At 42.5% G+C, this 26,624-nt stretch overlaps 1 long non-coding RNA gene across 1 annotated transcript; it reads right to left on the bottom strand.

Moving 5' to 3' along the window:
* Positions 1-17,087: 17,087 nt before the first annotated feature.
* LOC115471420 lies at positions 17,088-26,159 on the bottom strand. Its single transcript, XR_003942325.1, has 3 exons — positions 26,024-26,159; positions 23,164-23,173; positions 17,088-17,102 (listed from the first exon to the last, which is right to left on the bottom strand). It is a non-coding gene; the product is annotated as an uncharacterized LOC115471420 (long non-coding RNA).
* Positions 26,160-26,624: the final 465 nt, after the last annotated feature.

Genomic DNA, 26,624 nt, shown 5'->3' with positions numbered 1-26,624 from the left:
TGTCTTGTTTGTCCTAATCAGATTGTAAACTCTGTCGAGCAGGGACTGTCTCTTCACGTCCACTGTACAGCGCTGTGTATGTCTAGTAGCATTATAGAAATGATAAGTAGTAGTAATAGTAGTAGCAGTTTTTAGCACACACTAAAAATTAGCATGTGCTAATGCTACAAACACCCATAGGAACATAATGGGTGTCTCTATCGTTAGCACATGCTAACTTTTAGCATGTGTTAAAAAGTTAGTGCACCTATAGGGTGGCTTAGTAAACAGGGTCCTATTTGTCTTTATAAAAGAGGTTAAAAATAAGCACCTTTCTGCCCTATTAACTTAGGGATCCTTTTATAAAATTATCCTCTATGTTGGGAAATCACGCTGATGAAATAGTAGTTTGGAGGTGCTCAGAACATCTACAGGACATTGTGTAAGACTAACCTATGCTGCCGAGGTCCTTGTTCCTGCTCTTTAGAACAACACAGTGCTGTGGTGCACAGCCTCAAGAAATTACTCCTTAGGAGCCCTTTAGAAGTGCCAGGGAAATGCTACAAGCTTTTTCCAATGGTTTGCAGTTCAGTAAAAATCTGTGAGTCCCTCACCGTGCCTATGTTCCCTTATTTTTATATGTAAATACAAACCCAAACCAAAAAGGGCTAGTTCAGTCTCCTGGTACAAAATAAGTACCTGAATATATGTAAACCGCTTTGAATGAAGTTGCAAAAACCTCAGAAAGGCGGTATATCAAGTTCCATTTCCCTTTCCCTTTCCCCCCCTCAGTGGTCAAATGTTCTAAAAATAAACATGTTCAGTAGGTATTGGAAACTGTTGTGTCTAACACCTATTCTATGAGCCTGGAAGCAGTTATTGAGCTCTGCAGAAATGCTCTTCTCTTCCTGAACCAGTTTCCCTTCTGGTAGCTTTACCCTAAATTGCTTCTTGCACATCAATTCTTGTGGAGAAAGGTTTGCAATTGACTTTTTTTCACCAGCTCCTTCAGTGGTGTGGTTCCTAGTTTTGAGAAAAATGCTGGTGCAGAGATCCCTATTGAAACTAGACAGATTCCTTTCAGTGATTTGTTTTGGTCAGTGATTGTCCATTGTGAATCAAAACTTCAAAAATCAGGAACACAGTTATATGATTTTGTGTAGGAAACTAATTAAGTTCAATAATGTGGATGCTAAGTTTTCTATTTAGAGAATCACTTGCCAACATTGGATTCATGGGTTTTGATGTTGCAAGCTGATTCTTTTTTGATACATTCTCAACTAGAACTTTTACACAATAGACTTAGAGCAAAGAATTTGCAATTATTGAATAGTCTATACTCTAAATCAGGCTTGTCCAAATTCAATCATTGGGGCTGCAAGCAAATCTCTATCATGCATATTTATTAGGGATATTCTGAACATCTGGTCTGCTTGCAGTCCTTAAGGTCTGAACTTGGACAAGCTTCCTCTAAATTGATATTATCACCAGAAATGCTCCTTAAGAAATATTTTAAGAAGGTATTAGTTTGGAGAATCCTAATAATATTTGAGAGTCCTCAGAGTAAACCTGAGGGCAAATAACATGGTCAACCTGTAATGAGCAGGAGCTCAGATTAGGAATGGGAGGAAGGTGAGGGGAATGAAGTATGGGATAAGGTTTTTGTTTTGAGGAAGGAATCTGTGGGAAGTAGGAGCGTAGGTGCAAAGGGTTAATTTGTGAGGTAGCTGGTGGAGAGACTGCGGCACAGCAAAGGGTTTATTGGTATAAGGTGGTTTTGTTGCTAGGGTACTGAAATTGATAGGGATTAGTGACAGGACAGAGGTAGGGAGGTTTAGGAAGCAGGATTGAGCAGGAAGTTGTTTTTTTTTTGTGGTAAAGGGTGAAGGGTTGGTTGGAGGTCATAAAAAAACATAAGCGTTGCCATACTGGGAGAGGCCGAAAGTCCATCTAGCCCAGTATCTTGTTTCCAACAGTGGCCAATCCAGGTAACAAGAACCTGGCAAGATCCCAGAACAGTGAAATAGATTTTATTATGCTTATCCTAAAAATAAGGAGTGGATTTTCCCAAGTCCATCTTAATAATGACTTACGGACTTTTCTTTTAGGAAATTGTCCAAACCATTTTAAACCCTGCTACGCTAACTGTTTTTCCATATTCTCTGTCAATAAATTCCAAAGTTTAATTATACATTGAATGAAGAAATATTTTGGCTGATTTGTTTAAAATTTACTACTTAGTAGCTTCATTGCGTGCTCCTAGTCCTAGTATTTTTAGAAAGATTAAACAAGCGATTCACATCTACCCGTTCCACTCCACTCAGTATTTTATAGAACTCTGTCATATCTCCCCTCAGCTGTCTCTTCTCCAAGCTGAAGAGCCCTAGCTACTTTAGCTTTTCCTCATAGGGAAGTTGTCCCATCCCCTTTATAATTTTCTTCACCCTTCTCTGTACTTTTTCTAATTTCATTATATCTTTTTTGAAATGTGGTGACCAGAATTGCACACAGTATTCGAGGTGTGGTTGCACCATGGTGCAATGCAAAGGCATTATAACATTCTCATTTTTGTTTTCCTTTCCTAATACATTCTATTTGCTTTCTTAGCCGCAACTTCACACTGAGCAGAGGGTTTCAACATATCATCAACGATGACACCTAGATCCCTTTCTTGGTCGGTGACTCCTAATATGGAATATTGCATCACATAGCTATAGTTTGGATTCCTCTTTCCCACATGCATCACGTTGCACTTGCTCACATTACATGTTGTCTGCCATTTGGATGCCCAGTCTCCCAATCTCATAAGGTCTGCTTGCAATTTTTCACAATCCTCTTGCGACTTAACAACTTTGAATAACTTTGTACCATCAGCAAATTTAATTACCTCACTAGTTATTCTCATATTTAGATCATTTTATAAATATGTTAAAAACTGGTTTCCTAGCACAGACCCCAGGGGAACCCCACTATCTAACCTTCTCCATTGAGAGTACTGACCATATAACCCTACTCTCTGTTTTCTATCTTTTAACCAGTTTTTAATCCACAATAAGACATTACCTCCTATCCCTTGACTCTCTAATTTCCTCAGGAGTCTGTCCCGAGGTACTTTGTCAAATGTTTTTTGAAAATCCAGATACACAATATCAAATGGCTCACCTTTGTCCACATGTTTATTCACCCCTTCAAAGAAATGTAATAGATTGGTGAGGCAAGATTTCCTCTGACTAAATCCATGTTGGCTTTGTCTCATTAATCTTTGTTTATGTATATGCTCTGTACTTTTGTTGTTTATAACAGTCACTACTATTTTGCCTGGCACCAACACTATGCTCACTGGTCAGTGGGTAACAGTTTGTCCCACCCTCCCTGACACTTTAGTGACTTTTGGTCATAGCTGGAGTGGAAGAGGACCCTCCCTAGTGGGAAAGGGGGTTAGGTTGGGCATTTATGAACATTTAAAATTCTCAATGGACCATATGTGTGTTTTGGGCACTCATTTGTGACACTGCCATGAGCATAGGCGGTCGGTGGCCCAACTGTTTGGGGAGGCTAAAGGGGGCGGGGTTAAGGGTGGGGCCAGGGGTGGAGCTTAAATCCATAATTGTCTGATAACACACAGAAAAAATAAATAAATAAAAATAAAAGTCACAATTAATACCTTTTATTAAATTTAGATATTAGATATGTATCATATGTCAAAGAATAAAGTGGTTGCTCAAAGCATATACTAACCACAATCGCTCAACTACAAAACACTATGCACAGCTTTGTGCAAAAACACACTCAGAACCTTACTGTACCATAAATATTACACTGGCAGAACCTAATACACCAATATACCACCCATACGGAAAATGCAGACCATCAACAATATGAAACAAGGATCATAATATCACAATTCTCACGTAGAGCCACAAAACATCCTAATTCATGTTTAAAGTGGGATAAAATGCCATACATAAGTAAATAAATATAAACATTTAATGTTGAGCACCTGATTCTCAAAGTGGACATATTCCAAACACTATAATGAAAATAAAATTATCTTTTCTACCTTTGTTGTCTGGTGACTTAGTTTTTCTGATCATGCTGGCCCAGTATCCGATTCTGCTGCTATCTGTCCTCTTAACTCCATTTCCAGGGCTTCCTTTCCATTTATTTCTTTACTTTCTGCCTTTCTTCTTCATTTATTGTCTTCGCTCCCCTGCCCCCCCCCCCATGCCATCCGTTTCCAGGGCTTCCTTTCCATTTATTTCTTTACTTTCTGCCTTTCTTCTTCATTTATTGTCTTCGCTCCCCTGCCCCCCCCCCCCATGCCATCCATACCCACCCATTGATTCTCTCCTCTCCTCTCTGTTCCCGGGCAGATTTTCTAACAGGAGCTGCTCATCCAATCAGAGAGCTCTATTTGAATGCAGATTAACACTAGCTAAACCCTTCGTTTTTGGATCAAAGTTCACATTTTTGATCAGAGCCATGCCCTAACATTAAGGCTGTAAACATTTCCAACAATTGTTACCCATAAATATGCAAATGAGAACCTCCCAAAAATGGACTAATTTGCATATGGCTTAAGCAAATTTGAGTACACCAATACTACTTCCTAGCACCTAAATTCTGCAATTAGATTTAATGCAAATACTTTTAAAACTTATTTTTAGCACTTTTAAAATTTCAGGGGTCAGTGCAAGTCTCTTTGGTGTGAACTGCTCATGTGCAGGAATTCATGATCCTAGTTAAATATCTCCCTGGCAACCCAGGACACCTCCAGCCAACCCCCCTGCTCTGCTATCCCAGCAGTAAGATAATCAAATTACAACTGGTTATATACAAGGCTAGAGACGGCTTTCACTGCAGCAGCTGCTGCTGCTATTTAAACCCCCCAGAGCAGCAGGACTGGCAGGAGAACTACTACTAATACTATTTAGCATTTCTATAGAAACAGCTGATCCATCCTGCTGTGGCTGGGGAGGCATAGCCTCCCCAAGCCTCTTATACCGGGCGCCTATGGCCATGAGTGGTGCATGACCCTGTGACACCGTGAGTTGTGTATAATTAACACTATAATATGACCATCTTCAGGTAGTCTTGAAGGGGCTAATTCGACACCAACACGTTGCAATGTGGGGTGGATAAAACCTTTTATGATGGTTAGGATAGTATTTTTGTATTGTATTGGTTGTCTGTTAACATTGTTATTATGCAATAAATCTGCAGCCAAAACATTTGCCATGACTACTTAGAGTGTTGATGTATTCATTTTCTTTGGGACACTGTGAAGAGGTAGTACGAGTGCCAGTGTTATTGTTATTATATTCCTTACAAGATGTTTGTTTTGGAGGGTTTCAAGATGATACTGATTTCATTGCCCTCTTGGAGGATTCACAGGACAACATTTCCATTAGGTCAAACTTTTGTGCACCTTTTCTTTAGAGAGTATTACAAAGTTAATCTTGAGAGCTTATTTTAGTCATAAAGAAGTGCTGTTTTGTGGCGCTTCAGTTCAGCTTTTTCCAGATCAAAATCAATCAGCTGCACAGTAAAACTTTTTACTTTTGAAACCTCAGGCGATTGCTCTTGGGGCAAATGTTTTCCTTAAATTTCCTTGCAAGTGTTTAACTTTCTTTATCTAGTAAAGATTTTTATTTTTCTTGATCCTGCACAGCTTGAGAAGCTCTTTAGAGACAGAGTAATATTTCTGCTTCTGCTGCTTGTCTCAGCTTGATTACCAATATAATTGGGGATATTTGAATATTCTTCATTTAATTTTCTTTGTTTTTGAAAGTACCTGCATTTCTCCTTAATGTGGGCTTGTTGGTGGATACCATTATATTTGTGCTTGATTTTTTTTTTTCTGCATCGGGATATAATGAGATTTAAAATGAAATAAAAAACAAAATATCCTCTTTGTACCTTACAAAAGTAAAAAGGTAGGTTGATATCATATATTATATGCTCAAGATAAGCTTTGAATGAAGAAATACCTAATCTTTATCTTGGAATTGTAAGTTATCTCTGATTTGCAGTGTGCACTGCTCCCTTTGATAAAGCTGAAGAAAACCTTGGAGCAGTCTGTGCTGAATATAAAACATATTTAAAACTCTATATGTATTTCCTAATTTGACCATAAAAATGTAATAATCAGAAAGGATAGGGCAAAGCAGGTTTTAAGGGGCACATCTACAATACATTGTACATTGGAGATTCTCTTTGTGCTTCTAAACCAAAGATGAAATGAAATAAAAAAAGAAGATTTAGGATTGAAAAGAAACTCTGCAGAAGACATGAATCCTGCACAGTAGTTTCCCTGTGTGTACTAAAAATGTGGCTGCTGATGCCTGTGTACTGCTGGGAAGACATACAGTCTATTGAGCAAAAAGACAAATACTCCTCACAGAGCTGGAACATGACATTTTAAAGCCAGATCTGAAAGCACAGAAAGTTGAGTGACTTGAATCAAACAACAAATAAGCCTGCATGAAAAGGAAAGGCACTCTCGAAGGATTCTGAAGATTAAGGCTGTATAAATAATTTCTTCTCAAAAGCAAATGTACTGTCTTTATTTATTTATTTATTTGCAAAACTAACCTAGATAATTAAACTATCTCCCCTAGTGCAAAGACCACAGGAAGTTTTCACCTGCAGGATTTGCACCAATAATCAAAGCAAAACCACATGTATAATATTGCTTTGATTATTACCAGGGGAAAATGTTCCCACAGATTTCTTCACCTGCTTTCTCTACAGGTACTTTGTCTGATCAAAGAAATACATGTAGTTGAGGTAATCCAGAACTTTTATCTTCTCAACCCACTCCTTGGGATACACCCAGCCAGTCAGGTTTTCAGGATATCCAAAATAAAAATGCATGAGATAGATTTGCATACAATAGAGATAGTGCATGTATATTTATCTTATGCATTTTCATTGTGGGTATCCTGAAAACATGATTGACTAGAAGGGGCATAATCGAACGCGAACGCCTATCTCCATGGGCGTTTATCTCCGAGAACGGGTCCGTGAAGGGGCGGGCCGAACCGTATTTTCGAAAAAATGGACGTTTTTCAGCTGGGCGTTTGTTTTTTTTAGCGATAATGGAAACTAAAAACGCCCAGCTTAAAAAGTCCTAATCCAAGCCATTTGGTCGTGGGAGGGGCCACGATTCGTAGTACACTTGCCCCCCTGACATGCCAGGACACCAACTGGGCACCCTAGAGGTCAGTGCGTTGGACTTCAGACAACACTCCCACATGCATAGCTCCCTTACCACGGGTGCTGAGTCCCCAACCCCCCTCCCCTAAAACCCAATACTCACAAATGTACAACACTACCATAGCTCTTAGGGGTGAAGGGGGCACCTACATCTGGGTACAGTGGGTTTTGCAGACCTCCCATTTACCAGCACGCTTACAGTTAACTGTAGATCAGAGGTTGTGCCCCACTGGCAACGAGTCTCCCTGGTACTGAGATGTGCAGTAGGTCAGAGCTGGCAGAATGCTGTAAATGCCCTCTTTCAGCCACATTCAAGGTAAGAACTAAGTTCTGTAGCGTAGCTAACACGTGAAAGGGATCTAAAACTGGCTTACAAAAATGGCCACTACCTCATGGATTACCGGAAACAAAAGAGGGCACACTCTGACCCAATAAGCAGGGGGAAAAGCACCATGGGAGTAGAGCCTACCAACTACCAACATCGTGAGCATTTGCCACAAGCTAGTGGAATCACAGAGCCCAATACCCTACACCCACCACAATGCATTATTGACGTGACTCTGCAGTGCCCTTAAGAGAAGAGGTGTCACAGTCACCCGAGAGCCACATCAGAACCAGGGAAAGGCTGTCACAGAATAGAACACATTCTTCTGTCATGGAGGTGGGTACGGCATTTGAGGCTGGCATAGAGGCTGGAAAAAAGTTTGTAAAGTGGGTTTTGTTTGGTGGGAGGGGGTTAGTGACCACTGGGGGGGGTCCGGGAAGGTCATCCCCGATTCCATCCAGTGGCCATCTGGTCAGTTGGGGCACTTTTTTGGGACCTGTTCGTGAAAAAAAAGGGTCCAAAAAAGTGACCCAAAACAACTTTTTTTTTTTTCAATTATCAGCTAAAGGCGCCCATCTCTCCTCAGCCGATAACCACGCCCAAGTTCCGCCTTCACCACGCCTCCAACACGCCCCCGTCAACTTTACCCGTTTCCGCAACGGATTGCAGTTGGAAACGCCCAAAATCGGCTTTCGATTATACCGATTTGGGCGCCCATGGGAGAAAGATGCCCATCTCCCGATTTGGGTCGCAATATAGGCGTTTTTCTCTTTTGATTATAAGCTGGTAGGTGTGCCACTATATTGGGTTGAAAACCACTGCCATAGAGGGTAGCAAATTTCAAAACCTCATTTTCTGGGATCTCTTTTAGAGCTATGATTTTATTTGAAAAAAAGTAAGACCTTTCAATCCTGTTTTGTTCCAATTCTTCCCAAGAATTAAAATAAGGGGAGTGCATTGGCCATTATCATGGGCTCTTAACCTGGCAAAGCCACATCCTTGACTAAGGAATACGTATTTGGGATTTTAAAGGAAAAGAGGGGGAGTCAGGGGGAGATGGAATTTGATAAGAGGGAGATAGGAATAATCTGGGGTAAAGGAGAGGGTAAAAATGGGGGGGGGGGGGATGTAAGAGCTATTGACCGAGGAGAAATGTTATGTAGGGGACTGTAGCTAGGTAAAATTAGAGTGGGTGGGAACATGCTAGGGCGTAGGATTGCTGGAGGAAATACAGATGGGTGGGCCAAAAGGTAAAATGGCAGAGGTTGGCGGTTTTAGGGTTTTGTCGGGTAGTGGGGACAAGTGAAAAATGGTGAGAGAATAGGGGGGTGAAGAAAGTTGTTTTTTGGTATCTCTGCAAGACCTCCAACATTGTTTGGGTCCGAAGGTCACGTCACACTTCTGTTTGTGTGATAGTGTGATGCTTGGAATTGGAGGCATTTTTGTCCCTGAGTCAAGCTTGGCATCAGTGAGTAGGGTATGGGGTGATGCTGACTGGGTGTGCAGCTAGGAGTAGTGGGCTGTCATGGAGGCCTTCTTCTGAGAGCAGGGGACCTCACTGAGGGTTGCCTGTGCAAGTGCCTGCTCATTACAGACATGCTGCAAGTTTTTCCTGACAGCTTTCTGAAGGGAACATTGTGCCTTCGTGGAGAGTGGCAGTAGTAGTGAGGTGAAGCTGGGGCAATGGCTCCGCAGAGATTGCAGACTACACAGGCTCATAAGTTGGCTGCTCAGCTTCAGAGTACTGGGAGGACTGAAGCAGCTGTGCATATAGCTGTATGCACTGGCAGACAAGATGTAGGGAAGGGTGTAAAAAAATGGACAGCAGGTTAGGTCTACGGGGCATTCGCAGGCTGAACAGCAGATGACAGCCAGGGGGGCTGGAGCTTAAAAGTCTGGATCAGTGAAGAGTGTAAATTATAAGCCAGCAGGGATGTATAGGATCAATCAGCAGTGTGTGGAGGTTCCTGGACCAGCTTGTGAGGAAGCTTCTTCAGTGAATCAGCAATGGAGTTCTGATGAGTTGGATCGGGGTATCTTGGAATTACTGGGTGGGATAGGACTGCAGGGGGATGGGGATGTTGGGGTATTGAGGTGCATGGCTGGGATTGGGCATAGGAATTTTTTTGCTGAGCCTTCACTTGTGGGACAGGAAGTTTGGGCATAGATTGCAGCACATGGTCAAGTGTTTGGATTTGGAGAAGCAGCAGCGGCGAGCAGCAGTTGGGGACCCAATGCAGGTTTGAGAGTCTTCTGACTCATTTGATTCCTTTGTTTCTGTTTCTTCTTATACTTCTTCTGAGGAGGCTTATGGCAGTGGAGGGGCTGCACCATTACCAGCGGCAGTTGGGAGTTTGGTGGGAACACTGCAAGTATAAAAAGGGCACATGTTGTGCAAGATTGCCACTTTGGACTGTGAGTTGTCACAAAAATTGTGTCAATTGATTTTATGAAGTCAGTATGTTGATATCTTCACATTGTTGGATAGGGAGCATGAGGGCAAGGAGAGAATCAGAAAGAGGATGGAAAGAAGATAAAAGGGATAATTTCTAGAACTATATTTAATTGGTTATTGAAGATACACAGAGAGGGGCATAATTGAACGAAAACGTCTATCTCCATGGGCGTTTATCTCCAAGAACGGGTCCGTGAAGGGGCGGACCGAACCGTATTTTCTAAAAAATAGACGTCCATGTTTTATTCGACAATTTGTGAGCTGGGCATTTTTGTTTTTCAGTGATAATGGAAAATGAAAGCGCCCAGCTCAAAAACGAATAAATCCAAGGCATTTGTTCGTGGGAGGGGCCAGGATTCGTAGTGCACTGGTCCCCCTCACATGCCAGGACACCAACCGGGCACCCTAGGGGGCACTTTTACAAAAACAAAAAAAAAGGTAAAAGAGCTCCCAGGTGCATAGCACCCTTCCCTTGTGTGTTGAGCCCCCCAAATCCCCCTCAAAACCCACTGCCCACAAGTCTACACCATTATTATAGCCCTAAGGGGTGAAGAGGGGCACCTACATGTGGGTACAGTGGGTTTGGGGGGTTGGATGACTAATAAGCATTAAGCAGCACAATTGTAACAGGTAGGGGGGGATGGGCCTGGGTCCACCTACCTGAAGTCCACTGCACCCCCTAACAACTGCTCCAGGGACCTGCATACTGCTGCCAGGGAGGTGGGTATGACATTTGATGGTGAAAATAAAAAGTTGTGAAACATCATTTTTTGTGGTGGGAGGGGGTTAGTGACCACTGGGGGAGTCAGGGGAGGTCATCCCCGATTCCCTCTGGGGGTAATCTGGTCATTTAGGGCACTTTTTGGGCCTTATTCTTGAAAAAACAGGGTCCAGGAAAAGTGCCCTAAATTCTAGCTACAAACACATACTTTTTTTCCATTATCGGCAAAAGGCGCCCATCTCTCCTCGGCCGATAACCACGCCCCAGTTCCACCTTTGCCACGCCTCCGACACGCCCCCGTCAACTTTGTATGCTTCCGCGATGGAGTGCAGTTGAAAACGTCCAAAATCGCCTTTCCATTATACCGATGTATTCCTTTTTGTGAGTTAAACGTCTATCTCCCGATTTGGGTCGAAATCTAGGCGTTTTTCTCGTTCAATTATAAGCTGGAGAGTGAACCACAGAACTGTGTAGGGTTTGACGAAGTAAGAAGTGGGGTGAAAAATCATCTGCTGTTTAAGGAGATGGACAGTATCAGAGGGAGCTGAATTGTCACATGTTTGGAGGACTTTGAAGCTTGAATTATGAACAATTTTTTATCAGCATTTTAAGGAAACAACGTCTTTATATCAGTGGAAGATAACAATAATGAAAGTTGATATTACAATATAAGGTGGACAATATAAGCCCAGTATGAAATTGGAACTAATGAAGGAAACTAGCCCACTTGAGGTTTATCAAAGTAAATGGCAGGAACATATATATACAGTGGGGGAAATAAGTATTTGATCCCTTGCTGATTTTGTAAGTTTGCCCACTGACAAAGACATGAGCAGCCCATAATTGAAGGGTAGGTTATTGGTAACAGTGAGAGATAGCACATCACAAATTAAATCCGGAAAATCACATTGTGGAAAGTATATGAATTTATTTGCATTCTGCAGAGGGAAATAAGTATTTGATCCCCCACCAACCAGTATGAGATCTGGCCCCTACAGACCAGGTAGATGCTCCAAATCAACTCGTTACCTGCATGACAGACAGCTGTCGGCAATGGTCACCTGTATGAAAGACACCTGTCCACAGACTCAGTGAATCAGTCAGACTCTAACCTCTACAAAATGGCCAAGAGCAAGGAGCTGTCTAAGGATGTCAGGGACAAGATCATACACCTGCACAAGGCTGGAATGGGCTACAAAACCATCAGTAAGACGCTGGGCGAGAAGGAGACAACTGTTGGTGCCATAGTAAGAAAATGGAAGAAGTACAAAATGACTGTCAATCGACAAAGATCTGGGGCTCCACGCAAAATCTCACCTCGTGGGGTATCCTTGATCATGAGGAAGGTTAGAAATCAGCCTACAACTACAAGGGGGGAACTTGCTCAATGATCTCAAGGCAGCTGGGACCACTGTCACCACGAAAACCATTGGTAACACATTACGACATAACGGATTGCAATCCTGCAGTGCCCGCAAGGTCCCCCTGCTCCGGAAGGCACATGTGACGGCCCGTCTGAAGTTTGCCAGTGAACACCTGGATGATGCCGAGAGTGATTGGGAGAAGGTGCTGTGGTCAGATGAGACAAAAATTGAGCTCTTTGGCATGAACTCAACTCGCCGTGTTTGGAGGAAGAGAAATGCTGCCTATGACCCAAAGAACACCGTCCCCACTGTCAAGCATGGAGGTGGAAATGTTATGCTTTGGGGGTGTTTCTCTGCTAAGGGCACAGGACTATTTCACCGCATCAATGGGAGAATGGATGGGGCCATGTACCGTACAATTCTGAGTGACAACCTCCTTCCCTCCGCCAGGGCCTTAAAAATGGGTCGTGGCTGGGTCTTCCAGCACGACAATGACCCAAAACATACAGCCAAGGCAACAAAGGAGTGGCTCAGGAAGAAGCACATTAGGGTCATGGAGTGGCCTAGCCAGTCACCAGACCTTAATCCCATTGAAAACTTATGGAGGGAGCTGAAGCTGCGAGTTGCCAAGCGACAGCCCAGAACTCTTAATGATTTAGAGATGATCTGCAAAGAGGAGTGGACCAAAATTCCTCCTGACATGTGTGCAAACCTCATCATCAACTACAGAAGACGTCTGACCGCTGTGCTTGCCAACAAGGGTTTTGCCACCAAGTATTAGGTCTTGTTTGCCAGAGGGATTAAATACTTATTTCCCTCTGCAGAATGCAAATAAATTCATATACTTTCCACAATGTGATTTTCCGGATTTAATTTGTGATGTGCTATCTCTCACTGTTACCAATAACCTACCCTTCAATTATGGGCTGCTCATGTCTTTGTCAGTGGGCAAACTTACAAAATCAGCAAGGGATCAAATACTTATTTCCACCACTGTATGTGCATTATTCAAAGGTGCCTACATTTTGGACACCAAATGCAGTAGCCCTGGTTGCTAAAGCCATAGTAGGTATTTTGTGGGTGGTCTGGTGCCAATATTCAGCACTTAACTGCCTAGCCAGCTTATTTTCGAAAGAGATCACCGGCCATCTTCCGACACAAATCAGGAGATGGCCGGCCATCTCCTGAACCCGGCCAAACCGGTATAATAGAAAGCCGATTTTGGCCGGCGCCAACTGCTTTCTGTCGTGGAGCCAGCCAAACTTCAAGGGGGTGTGTCTATAAGGTAGCAAAGGCGGGATGGGGGCGTGGTCACGAGATGGTCGACTTCACCCGATAATGGAAAAAAGAAAGCTGGCCCTGATGAGCATTTTGCCGGCTTCACTTGGTCCCTTTTTTTCAGGACCAAGCTTCAAAAAGGTGTCCCAACTGACCAAATGACCATCGGAGAGAATCGGAGATGACCTCTCCTTACTCTCTCAGTGGTCACCAACCCCCTCCCCCCCCAAAAAAAAAGAAAAATATTTTTGCCAGCCTCTATACTATCCTGAAATGTCATACCCAGCTCCCTGACAGCAGTATGCAGGTCCATGGAGCAGTTTTTTATGGGTGCAGTGCACTCAGGTGGACCCAGGCCCATCCCTCCCTACCTGTTACACTTGTGGTGGTAAATGGGAGCCCTCCAAATCCCCGTCTTTTATCAAAACATTCTACAATTTACCAGCGTTTGAAGGGTGATAACAATATATAAACATGTAAGATGGTGGAGAAAAAAGACCTCAGTGAAAACCGGACACACCTCTTACAAAGGACACTCCTTAAATATAGAGGGGACCTCTTAATCATTAGTCTCAAAAAAACTCCACATACTACTCTTTCATGTTACAAAACATAACGCCCTTTCAAAACACTGTAAAGGAAGGCAAAAAAATGGCAAAATGTCGTTACTTAGCTTAGGATAGTCATTCAGTGTCGCTCTCTTTCGTCCATGCAGTGTCTCTCACAGTCCATTCCTGCACTACACTTGATCCCGACAGGGTAGCCCTGTTTTGCCAATCAAATGGCTGCCTCAGGGGAAAACACCAAACAGTTATTTCCAAAATATCCAAGTCTCAACCCACGCCTTCTCTACTGCTGTACATCTCATCAGGAATGGCGGTCGACTTCTCCACTTCCGGCGTTGGTTATAAGTCTGCAACGTCTGATCTCATCACTTTTACATCATCAAGTCACGTATTCTCAAAGAAAAGCCTTCCATTCAATGGAGACATTTAACCCACCTGGAATCACAGATCGTAGGTTGAATATCCACCTCTGCTCTTTTTGTCGTAAAATTTTTCTGATGTTACCTCTTCGTTCCGTGAGCTGCACTTGCTCAATTGCAATGCATCTTAAATCAGAAAATTGATGATGTGCACTCATGCAATGAGAAACCATGGGCTCATAAGTTTTATTAGTCTGAATACAATGTCTGTGTTCAATTAATCGAGTCTTCAAGGCTCGAGAAGTCTGGCCCACATAGTACAATCCACACGGGCAGCTAATAATATAAATGACATTTCTGGATGTGCAGTCTGTAATCGCTTGCAGGTCATAAGATGTTCCTGTCTTATTGTCCACAAATACACTGGTGTTTGTCATAATGCTGCACACCGTGCATTTCCCACATGCACGATGGGAATCACCCCCTCTCTGTCGCCAGCTCCGTCTATTCCAAATGTCAGCCCGACATAATTTATCATTCAAGTTACTGCTTCTCTGGTAAGCAAACAGGATTCGTAAATCCTGAAAACAAGGATGAATGTTTAATAATGGTAAATGTCTTCTGATTATTCTAGTCATAAAGTTCGAATGAGAATTAAACCGGGTCACAAAAGTGACCACCTCCTCTTCATTCGCCGATGACTCCCTTGGATGAGATACCCTCGATCACATAATTTAGTTTCCAATTTTGTGGCATGTTCCTGAATTTGTGACATGTAGGTTCCCCGCTTCACCCCTTAGGGTTATGGCAATGGTGTAGAGTTGTGGGCAGCGGGTTTTGGGGGGATTTGGGGGGCTCAGCACACAAGGTAAGGGATGTATGCACCTGGGAGCAATTTCTGAAGTCCACTGCAGTGCCCCCTAGGGTGCCCGGTTGGTATCCTGGCATATCAGGGGGACCAGTGCACTACAAATGCTGGTCCCTCCCATGACCAAATGCCTTGGATTTGGCCGGGTTTGAGATGGCCGGCATCGGTTTCCATTAATGGCGAAAACAGATGCCGGCCATCTCAAACCCGGCCATCTCGTATTATCAAAACGAAAGATGGCTGGCCATCTTTTTCGATAATACGGTTCGGGACTGCTCTTTGCGGCACCGGCCATATAGATGGCTGGCGCCGTTCAATTATGTCCCTCCACGTTAACCAGATACATTGAACTGCATAAACTCAGTCCTATCTTTATCCAGTTTCACTTAGATGGATAAGTGCTGAATATTGCACTTAACCAGATAAAGGCTAGTCGGTCACACAAACCTGGATATTCAGTACCAGTGCTGGACATGGCTTGTCATTGAATATCTAGGCATTACGTTGGTGGCATCCAAAAGTGCACTGACTGCTGCTGGCTGAATATTTACCCATAAAATGATATTTTCAACAAGGTAGAAATCATTGTGTTCCCTTTTCTTAATCAGAATAAGGTATGGCTTGTTTTCTGTTATGTTATTCTTAATCGAGACTTTTTGGAATTGTAACTCATGGTTCAAGAAAATGTCAGACTTTGGAAATTGATGCCTATATCCTAATATAATATATTATTGAGGAGAATTGGATACAAAGGTACACATTTTTATGTTTAGTTTTAATGCCAGTTCAACTCAAATAAGTGGATTATTGGAAGTTTAGGGACACTTCAGTCACCTTTCTACTATACAAAGAGTAAAATGATCTGTCGTCAAGTGTAAGCCTCAGTCTGGTACAGTAATTATATTATTGCTTTCAGGTAAAAATACTGCAATGGGTACTATGTTTATATTGGAATTACCTAACAGTGTCCACCAATTTTAGCTTTTGTGTTAAGAACATTCATTATCAGGGTGTTCCCAGAGCACCTGCTAATGTGCACATAGACGAAGCATGCAGACTACAGGTTTATTTAGTTAGATATGTGGATTTTGTTCATGTCTTTTCACTGGTAGCTCAATGTGGATTCATTTAATGAAACAGTGGATGTTTCAAGGTCCTACATATATATGGTATAGTATAAACCCATAGATTATCAAGATCAATCACATCACATGCCATATAAATCTCTTCATTAACAAAGGCCCTGGGGACTGCCTGAAATGTTACATTCCACACACATGACTGGAAGTCTATCGGTGGCGGTTTTCTTTTCACTGCCTTATGTCATTTACCACAGTCAGAGTCTTAGATCAGGGCATCAGCTCTGGAACTTTCTCTTACATGATCTTTTTTTTTAAACAGATCATCCACATCCTTTCTATAATTCCAATGTATAAAATCAAAAATAAGATTGCCCAACTGCATGCATATTATGTTCCAATGTTAATTATATTCAAATGAACCAAGATGCCTAGTTTACCTGTGGAATATATGGCAAAAAATCTAATTACACCTCTTTAGGTGCATTTGGGCATTCTTTGGATTTCTGACCACATTTACGCATATTTTTTTAAATATTTTGTTATTTATTTATTTACTTGTTTTAATTGATTTCGGTTCAGAATTATATAAGCTATACTCTCTATTTCGTTGTATTTGTGAACAGTTCATTTTGTCACAATAATACATATGTAATGCAGCAAATGTACTTTATCACTGTGTAAATAGGTAATGAGCTATTTTGCATTTCGTTGACTCATTAGCATGACTTTGGCATGTAAACTTGCAAAAGACACAATATAAATGTTTAATTGCTGAGCATGCAAACACCTAGCCTATGCCTCCTAATCATGCATTTTACATAGGTTCTTGCATATGAGTTTAATCGTACTTTAGTTCATTGGCCTCTCAGTATATTGATCTGATGAGTCTGACACCGGTGCTGGGCAAAATGGTAGAGACCATTATAAAGAACAAAATTACAGATCATATTCAAAAGCATGGATTAATGAGACGTGACGTCAACATGGATTTAGGGAAGGCAAATCTTGCCTCACCAACCTACTACATTTCTTTGAAGAGGTGAACAAACATGTGGATAAAGGTGAGCTAGTTGATATTATATATATGGATTTTCAAAAGTTATTTGACAAGTACCTCATAAAAGATTCCAGAGGAAATTGGAGAGTCATGGGATATGAGGTAGTGTCCTATTGTGAATTAAAAACTGGTTAAAAGATAGAAAACAGAGAGAAGGGATCAATGGTCAGTATTCTCAATGGAGAATGGTAGATAGTGGGGTTTCCCAAGGGTCTGTGCTGGGACCGCTGCTTTTTAACATACTTAGAAATGACCTAGAGATAGGAGTAACTAGTGAGGTAATTAAATTTGCTGATGACACAAAGTTATTCAAAGTCGTTAAATTGCAGGAGGATTGTGAAAAATTACAAGAGGACCTTACGAGACTGGGGAACTGGGCATCTAAATGGCAGATGACGTTTAATGTGAGCAAGTGCAAAGTGATGTATGTGGGAAAGAGGGACCCGAATTATATGTACATCATGCAAGGTTCCACGTTAGGAGTCACAGACCAAGAAAGGAATCTAAGTGTCGTCGTTGATGATACATTGAAACCTTCTGCTCAATGTGCTGCTGCGGTTAAGAAAGCAAATAGAATGTTAGGTATTATTAGGGAAAGGAATGGAAAACAAAAATGAGGATGTTATAATGCCTTTGTATCGATCCATGGTGCGACCGCACCTCGAATATTGTGTTCAATTCTGGTCGCCAGGTCTATAAAATAATGAGTGGAGTTGAACGGGTAGATGTGAAGCATCTAGGACTAGGGGGCATGCGATGAAGCTACAATGTAGTAAATTTAAAACATGTAATTAAACTCTGGAATTCGTTGCCAGAGAATGTGGTAAAGACGGTTAGCTTAGCAGAGCTTAAAAAAGGTTTGGACGGCTTCCTAAAGAAAACATCTATAGACCATTATTAAATGGACTTTGGGAAAATCCACTATTTCTGGGATAAGCAGTATATAATGTTTTGTACTTTTTTGGCATCTTGCCAGGTATTTGTGACCTGGATTGGCCACTGTTGGAAACAGGATGCTGGGCTTGATGGACCTTTCGTCTTTCCCAGTATGGCAATACTTATGTATGTACTTATGTACTTAAAGAAATTCTGCTACATTTTTCTGCATTTTTTCCCATTTTTGTTTGGAGTGTTAAGTGTGTTATTGTCTGTACTAATGTGAATTAGACTGTGTTTTGCTATAGAATCTTCAGGCATAGATCTGGTACACCATTTTATCTTCTAAAAAAAAGCAATTGGTTGGGAGGAGTGACAAATTTAAGAACAAATTAGAATACTGAATGCAATCATTTCACTTGTGTTAAATAAATTAAAGCACAGGTCACGTGATCTGTAACTCTTGCAATGAAAGAAAAAAAAAAAGATTCATCAGTCAGTGTGTGACTCAGCCTGCCAAGAAGCAGCTTAAAGATGTCAGATCTTAGGAAATGGAGCATGTGAAAAGACATGAGAAATTGCAGCGGAGGTGCTACATGGATCAATTGTACTGAAAAATGTCCTCAGTAGCAGGAGGAGGGATACAAAATTTGCACTGCCTTTTGTGGTACAGGGTAATTCAAGGGATGTTGCAGAAGGAAGTGTGTATTGGCTTCAGTTTTAGCTTCAATGGAGCCCTTCACTAGTTGCCATGGCAACTCATTAGAAAGGCATAACACACACCATGGGTTTTTTGGAAGTTACAGGATCCTGACATTTCATTGTACAGTACTTCATAAAATAGTTATGCACTACTGTTTTTGTTTCTGGGCTTTCACCAACTGATTTGTAAATTAGTGCAGAGTCCCAGTAAACATAGGGTTTATGAAGTATGGAACCACAATTGCCATGAGGGTGTGCCTGCCACTGATACGCAGCATGCCATTCAGAATATAATTTGTTACTATATAGTATCTGCTTTGCATACTATTAAAATGATCCCTGAAGTACCCAGCAAACAAAATAACACATTTCTGTGATCTATCTACATTTTTGTCTGATGAAATGGTTAAAGTCTGGTTTATGTCCTGTTGCTCCATAATCTTTTATTAAACATTTTGATGCTTACAATTAGTCAATTCATCTGGAATAAAAGCATCTTGTTATGGAAGGATATTTTTTCATTAAAATCCTGTCACCATGGAGCTCATTTTCAAAAGAGAAAAACATCCAAAAAGTGGCATAAATACTCATTTGGACTTTTTATCACAAAAATGTCCACATTTGTATTTTCAAAACCAATTTTTAGACATTTTTTTATGAAGTCCGTCAGATGTGCATTTAAATCACAAGGGGGTATGTTAGGGGCATGTTAAGGGTGGAGGGTGGGATCAGGGCATTCCTAAAGACCTGGACATGTTTCAGCCATAATGGTTAAAACTAAGACATTTTGAGCTAGACCTGTTTTTATAACAAACTAGTAAAAAAGGCCCGTTTCTGACACAAATGAAACGGGCGCTAGCAAGGTTTTCCTCGGAGTGTGTATGTTTGGGAGAGTGTATGTGAGAGTGACTGTGTGAGAGACAGAGTGAAAGTGTGAGTGTGTGTGTGTGAGAGAGAGAGTGAGTCTGGGTGTGAGTGTGTTTGTGAGTGTGTGTGTGAGAATGAGAGTGTGTGCAAGTGTGTATGTGAGACACAGTGTGAGAGAGTGTGTGTGCGAGAGAGAGAGTGTGTGTGAGACACAGATTCTCTGTGAGAGTGAGTGTATGAGACTAAGCGACTGTGTGAGTGACTGTGTGGCACATAGAGAGTGAATGTGATACATTGTGAGACAGAGTGTGTGAGAGTGAGAGTCAGAAAGACATTGTATATGAGAGAGAGAGTGTGAGCCTTGCCCTCCCAATCCATGCCCATCTGTCCCCTGCCCCCTCCATTCATCCTTTTCCAGCAATTCCCCTCTCTCCCTGAGCCCTGCCCTCCCAATCCATGCCCATCCATGCTCCTCTGTCACCTGCCCCCTCCATTCATCCCTATACAGCAATTCCCCTCTCTCTCTGAGCCCTGTCCTGCAATCCATATCCATCCATGCCCATCTGTCCCCTCCTTCATCCCTATCCAGCAATTCCCCTCTCTCCCTGAGGCCTGTACTGCCCTCCCAATCCATGCCCATCCATGCTCCTGTCACCTGCCCCCTCCATTCATCCCTATCCAGCAATTCCCCTCTCTCCCTGAGGCCTGTACTGCAATCCATATCCATCCATGCCCATCTGTCCCCTCCATTCTTCCCTATCCAGCAATTCCCCTCTCTCCCTGAGGCCTGTCCTGCAATCCATATCCATGCATGCCCATCTGTCCCCTCCATTCATCCCTATCTAGCAATTCCCCTCTCTCCCTGAGCCCTGCCCTCCCAATCCATGCCCATCCATGCTCCTCTGTTCCCTGCCCCCTCCATTCATCCATTTCCAGCAATTCCCCTCTCTCCCTGAGCCCTGCCATCTCAATCCATGCCCATCCATGCTTCTCTGTCCCCTGCCCCCTCCATTCATCCTTTTCCAGCAATTCCCCTCTCTCCCTTCCATGATCCCCCCTCACATCCATGCTCTTCTGTCTCCCATGTCCCAGCCTGTCCCGCCCTCTTCTCCCCCCCCCTTCGCATCTTTGCTGTCGTTTCTCCTCTGCCCTCCCGCTCCCATTGTTCAACTGCCCACCCTCTTCTCTCCCCCCAACATCCTTTTTTTTTTTTTTATTTACCTCCGTGGCGGCGGTTCCGGCAGCGCAGCGTTAGGGAAGGAGGCGGCGCTCCCGACGTCTAGCCTTCCCTTCGCTGTGTTCCGCCTTCTTCTGACGTCATCCTTGACGTCAGAAGAAGGCGGAACACAGCGAAGGGAAGGCTAGAGACGTCGGGAGCGCCGCCTCCTTCCCTGACGCTGCGCTTTGTTTGTTTTTTTTTTCCGCCCTCGACGTCATGATGTTTGCCCTCGACGTCATGACGTTTGATGCGAGGGCGGGGCAGAGACGGCTGGCAGCCTAGCTGGCTTCACACCACGAATCCACGAACCCTTCAAGTAATGTTTGAGTGACTTCAGAACGTTGTCTTCAGAACGTTCACGGTGCGTTTTATTATATTAGATAAGGCACAAAAGTGTGCCCTAAGGGCCCCTTTTACCAAGCTTTGGCAAAAAGGGGCTGGTGCAGGCGTCTTCGTGTGTTTTACATGTGTTCCAAGACCCCTTTCAACTGCAGCTGGTAAAAGGGAAGTCTCACTTTCCAACAGGAAATGGCCGGGCGGCAAGTAAAGCACTTGTCACGTGGCCATTTCAGAGGGAGCCTTACCTCTACCCATTGAGGTGACGGTAAGGGTTCCCATGTTAACCCAGCGGTAATCGGGCAGCATGTGGCACTGGCCAATTACTGCCAGGTACACTCTTGTGCTAGAAAAATAAATACATTTTTGTTGCGTCAGAAACAAAGGCTCGCTAAGGGTAGGAAGTACTGCCGGGCTGCTGCGGAGCCCGGCAGTACTTCCTGTATAGTGAACAGTAAGATGCATTGGGCTTACTGCCACTTAGTAAAAGGAGCTCTAAATGACCAGATGACCACTGGAGGGAATCAGAGGTGAGCCCCCAATAACCCCCTGTGGTCACTGACCCCCCCCCCCCTTCCGTCTTCTACAAATGTAAATACAAATATGAATTAGCAGCCTGTATGACAGATGTTGGAGCAAGGTCTGTTAGAGCAGCATGCAGGTCCCTGGAGTAATGTAGTGGTCAGTGCAGTACAGTGCACCATGAAGTGGGGGACTCTGGTCCCTATCTCCCTCTACTTGTCACATTTGTGTGGGAAACTGTGAGCCCTCCAAAACTCACCAGAAATCCACTGTACCCACATATAGGTGCCCTCTTCACCCATAAGGGTTATTGTAGTGGTGTAAAGTTGTGGGCAGTGGGTTTTGGGTGGGTTTTGAGGAGCTCAGCAGATAAGATAAGGGAGCAATGGTGAGATGTGTACCTCAGTGCATGTTTTTGAAGTCCTCTTCAGTGTCCCCTAGGGTGCCCCATTGATCCCCTGGAATGTCTGTGAGACCAGTCTACTAAAAATGCTGGCCCCTCCTATATCCCAATGAATTGATTTTCTATGTTTTTCACTTGGACATTTGTTTTTCTTTTAATGGACCAAAAACAAAACATCTAGAGCACAAAACCTTGTTAGAAATAGTACTTTTGAAAATAAAAGATAGACATTTTTCTTTCTTAAAAATGAACTTCTTTCCTATTCAGATTTCGAACATTTTTTGCAAAATGTCTAAAGTTGGACCTAGATGTTATATTGAAAATGCCCCTCCATATCACTTAGAAAAAATAGCAAGAGCACACACTGCAATACCAGCTCCCTTTTAAAAATATTCTAGTGACACACACGGAAACCTATTGCCATTTCACATTATTTTCAACAGCAACTCAATTATGACCAAAATTGGAATCTGGTGCCATGAACTTTCATTCAAAACAATCAGGAGGTGGGCGTGGGGGGTAGGATTATTTTTCATAGGTTTCTTCACTCAGTCCAGCTATTGCATTAATCATTCTTAGCCAGAAGTCAATGCTGTGGCTCCCTCCAGTTTCCACCTAATGAGGATCCTAAGTCTAACCAACCAAGTACTGATGCTGAGTGATGGTTGAGACTGTATCCCCTCAGGAGATATGAATCATACATCTACAGCATATCCAGTACTAGCAGAAGCTGGACATCAAAATCAAGTCCCAAGCATTTGCAATGTACAGAATATTACCACTGATCTACCAAGCTGGGCCACATTTATTTTTTGTTACAGAGCAGAACAATGTATTCTCATTGTCTCCTAATTTTCTGAATGATGCTTCAATTAGCCTCTACTCTACCTGTTTGATCAGCAACATAAGTTCTGTGTTTAAATCAATTTTCCACATCTCTTGAGAGAAGGTGGTTTAATCAAGGACAGTTTCATTGCTTTCCTCTATTCTTATTTTCTTGTGTCTCACTTGTGAAGAAAATATTCCCTCCAGGAACTACCAGTACTTAGCAGTGGCAAGCAGACTTAAGATGTCGGCAGGCTTTGGAGGACCCAAGGGCCTTATTTTCTCTGAAAGAAAAATGCCTACTAGACCAGTATGTACTGCAGTGTAGAAAAATTTCAACTGTATTGCATAGTAAAAATGTCCTATGCCATTTTCCAACAGCTTGTAAAAGGGCCCTCATATTTTATTCTTTATTAATTTTGAATACTTTTACAAGTCTCTCTCTCTCTCTCTCTCTCTCTCTCTCTCTCTATCTGATCGGTTTATACCAAATTCATAATTTTCTTTCTTCATTGCCTGGCATTTAAACCCCCAAATGACAAGGTATTAGTTTGTAGTTTCTTAGCACTTGATGTTTATCAGCCCCTTTTCTGCAAATAGAGAATGATGCAAGAACTAGATGTAGGAGTAAATCACACTTGAACTGTACCAAGCATCACCCAAGTCAGTGATCTGAATACAGTTTACCTTTGAGGCATATAATAATGTTGAACTGCTTTGTTCTTCCATTCAGCTGAAATTTAAAAATTGCTTTAAAAAAGATTTGCTAGGTTTAGATAAGTAAACATGTCAATCATTCTTGCTCTTCAATCTCTGTAGTCATAATTTTAAATTCCTGTAGGTAACCTGCACTTAACACTGTACTGAGCTTATAGATTTCTATTCTATTGATAAACATGGCTTGATTTGTTTATTTAAACAATTTATAGTCTACCTATTCAATACAGTGCAATATCTTAGATGTAGTACATTAAAACACATAAAATCAATTTATGATTTAAAAAAGTGAATAGTTTAAAAAATGCAGCATTTTCAACATGTTCTCAAATGTAATATAATCGGAGGGACATTTTTGATATGATGTCAGCTTTGAACATTTTGATCAAACAGTCCAGAATCTGAATAGCAAACATACCCCCCTCGGTAATGCTGACACAACCCATTCACTTTAAATGGGCTGTGTCGGCATTTCATCACCAGCAGCCACTAGCGTGGCTTTGTAAAAGGAGGGGATATCCATTTTTGAAACAGCAGCATGTCTATCTTTTGTTTTCAATATAGTCACATGCTAGATGTTTTTGTGCTCTTTTTATCTTTTTGGTCCAGTTAAAACAAACAAACAAACAAACAAACAACCATCCAAGTGCAAAACGCTCAACATCTTGGTATGTAGGAGGAGTCAGAATTCTTAGTAAACTGGTCATACAGACATCCCAGGAGAGCAATGGGTTACTCTAAGGGGGTACTACTGTGGACTTCTTATAAAAGCTTCCAGGTACACATTTCACCAAGGCTCCGTTATCTTGTCTGGTGAGCCCTCCATAGTCCACCCAAAGCCAACCACCCCAAACTCTACACCACTACAATAGCTCCTATGGATGAAGCTGTCAGCTATATGTGGGTACAGTAGGTTTTTGGTTAGATTTGGAGGGCTGATACATACCACCGTAAGTGTAACAATGGGCCTGGGTCCCCTTCTCCACAGTGTACCATACTCACCACTAGGCTATGGGCATATGGACTACATTAACATTGAGCACAACTCTGTATATCACAGCTGACATTTATTTGAAGGTGTGAATAATGATGTGGATAAAGGTGAGCCAGTTGATGTAGTATGTCTAGATTTTCAGAAAGCTTTTGATAAAGTTCCTCATGAGAGACTCCTGAGAAAATTAAAGAGTCATGGGATAGGAGGCAAGGTGCTAGTGTGGATTAGGAATTGTTTTTTGGACAGAAAACAGAGGGTAGGGTTAAATGGTCATTGTTCTCAGTTCAAGAGGTTGAACAGTAGAGTGCCGCAGGGATCTATACTGGGACCAGTGCTATTTAACTTATTTATAAATGATATGGAAATTGGAACAATGAATGAGGTGATCAAATTTGCAGATGATACACAACTATTCAAGGTTGTTAAAACATGTGCGGACTGTGAAATATTGCAGGAATACCTTAGGAAATTGGAAGACTGGGCATTCAAATGGCATATGAAATTTAATGTGGACAAATGTACTAATGCAATGCACATTGGAAAGAATAATCCGAATCATAGTTGCCTGATGCTAGGGGTCCACCTTAGGGGTCAGCACTAAAGAAACAGATCTGGGTGTCATTGTAGATAATATGCTGAAATCTTCAGCTCAGTGTACGGCAGCAGCCAAAAAAGCAAACAGGATGCTAGGAATTATGAGGAAACGGATGGTGAATAAGACCAAAAATACTATAATGCCTTTGTATTGTTCCATGGTGTGTCCACACCTTGAGTATTGAATTCAGTTCTGGTCGCCGTATCTCAAAAAAGATATAATGGAATTAGAAAAGGTTCAAAGAAGAGTGACCAAAATGATAAAGGGGATGGAACTCCTCTCATATGAGGAAAGGCTGAAGATGTTAGGGCTCTTCTGCTTGTAAAAGAGACAGATGAGGGGAGATATGATTGTGGTCTATAAAATCCTAAGTGGTGTAGAAAGAGTAGAATTAAATCGATTTTTTACTTGTTCCAAAAGTAAAAAGACTAGGGGATACTAACAGGCTTATTTTCGAAAGAGAAGGGCACCCATCTTTCGACACAAATCAGGATATGGGCGTCCTTCTCTCAGGGTCGCGCAAATCGGCATAATCTAAAGCCGATTTTGGGCGTTCCCAACTGCTTCCCATCACGGGGATGACCAAAGTTCCCGGGGGCATGTCGGAGGCTTAGCAAAGGCGGGACTGGAGCTTGCCTAACAGATGGGCGTCCTCGAACGAGAATTGAAAAAAGAAGGGCGACCCTGATGAGCACTGGATCAGGCGACCCTCAAGGGGAGGAATTCTGGCTTCGGCCTAACACCTGGTAAGCCTTTCCTCAGCTGAGAGGTGCCCAGCTCTACCACCGGCTGCCTTTCAGGTGCTGTGGAGGACTTGCAGCTCATCTGCATATCCTTACAGCCTTCTCCGGGGTGACACCCAGGTCCACTCCGATCCACTCAGGACCTCCGCTCTAGGTGCCCAGCGCCTAACGGCGCGCGGGGCATTTTTCTCTTTACATCTAATCTTCTTCCCAGTTGCTAAAGTACCTCAGTCATTTATGGCCCCTATTCACATTCTCTTCCTAGCCCTGTCCCTTCCTAATCTTTTCCCTCACCCCCTACCTCTCTCCGCTACAGGAACTCACTGCCCATCCATCAACTTCATCACCTCACCTTCTCTCCTACCCTCTTCCTCCCTCTTGGCTTTTAATCTCCGTCTCTTTCTTCCCTCTATTTTTCCTTCCCCATTCCACCAAAATACCTCTGGCCTTTGACGCCTTCATGGCCACACCTCTCCTACTCTCCTCCGCTCTCTTTTACTCCTTCTCTTACTCTCAGCCGGTGACATCAATCCCATTCCTGGTCCCCCTCACA

This window comes from Microcaecilia unicolor, chromosome 5 (genome assembly GCF_901765095.1).
Source record: "Microcaecilia unicolor chromosome 5, aMicUni1.1, whole genome shotgun sequence".
In the NCBI taxonomy this organism is placed as follows: domain Eukaryota; kingdom Metazoa; phylum Chordata; class Amphibia; order Gymnophiona; family Siphonopidae; genus Microcaecilia; species Microcaecilia unicolor.
The sequence above is the reverse complement of the archived record's forward strand: the minus strand, read 5'-3'. Positions and strand labels throughout refer to the sequence as shown.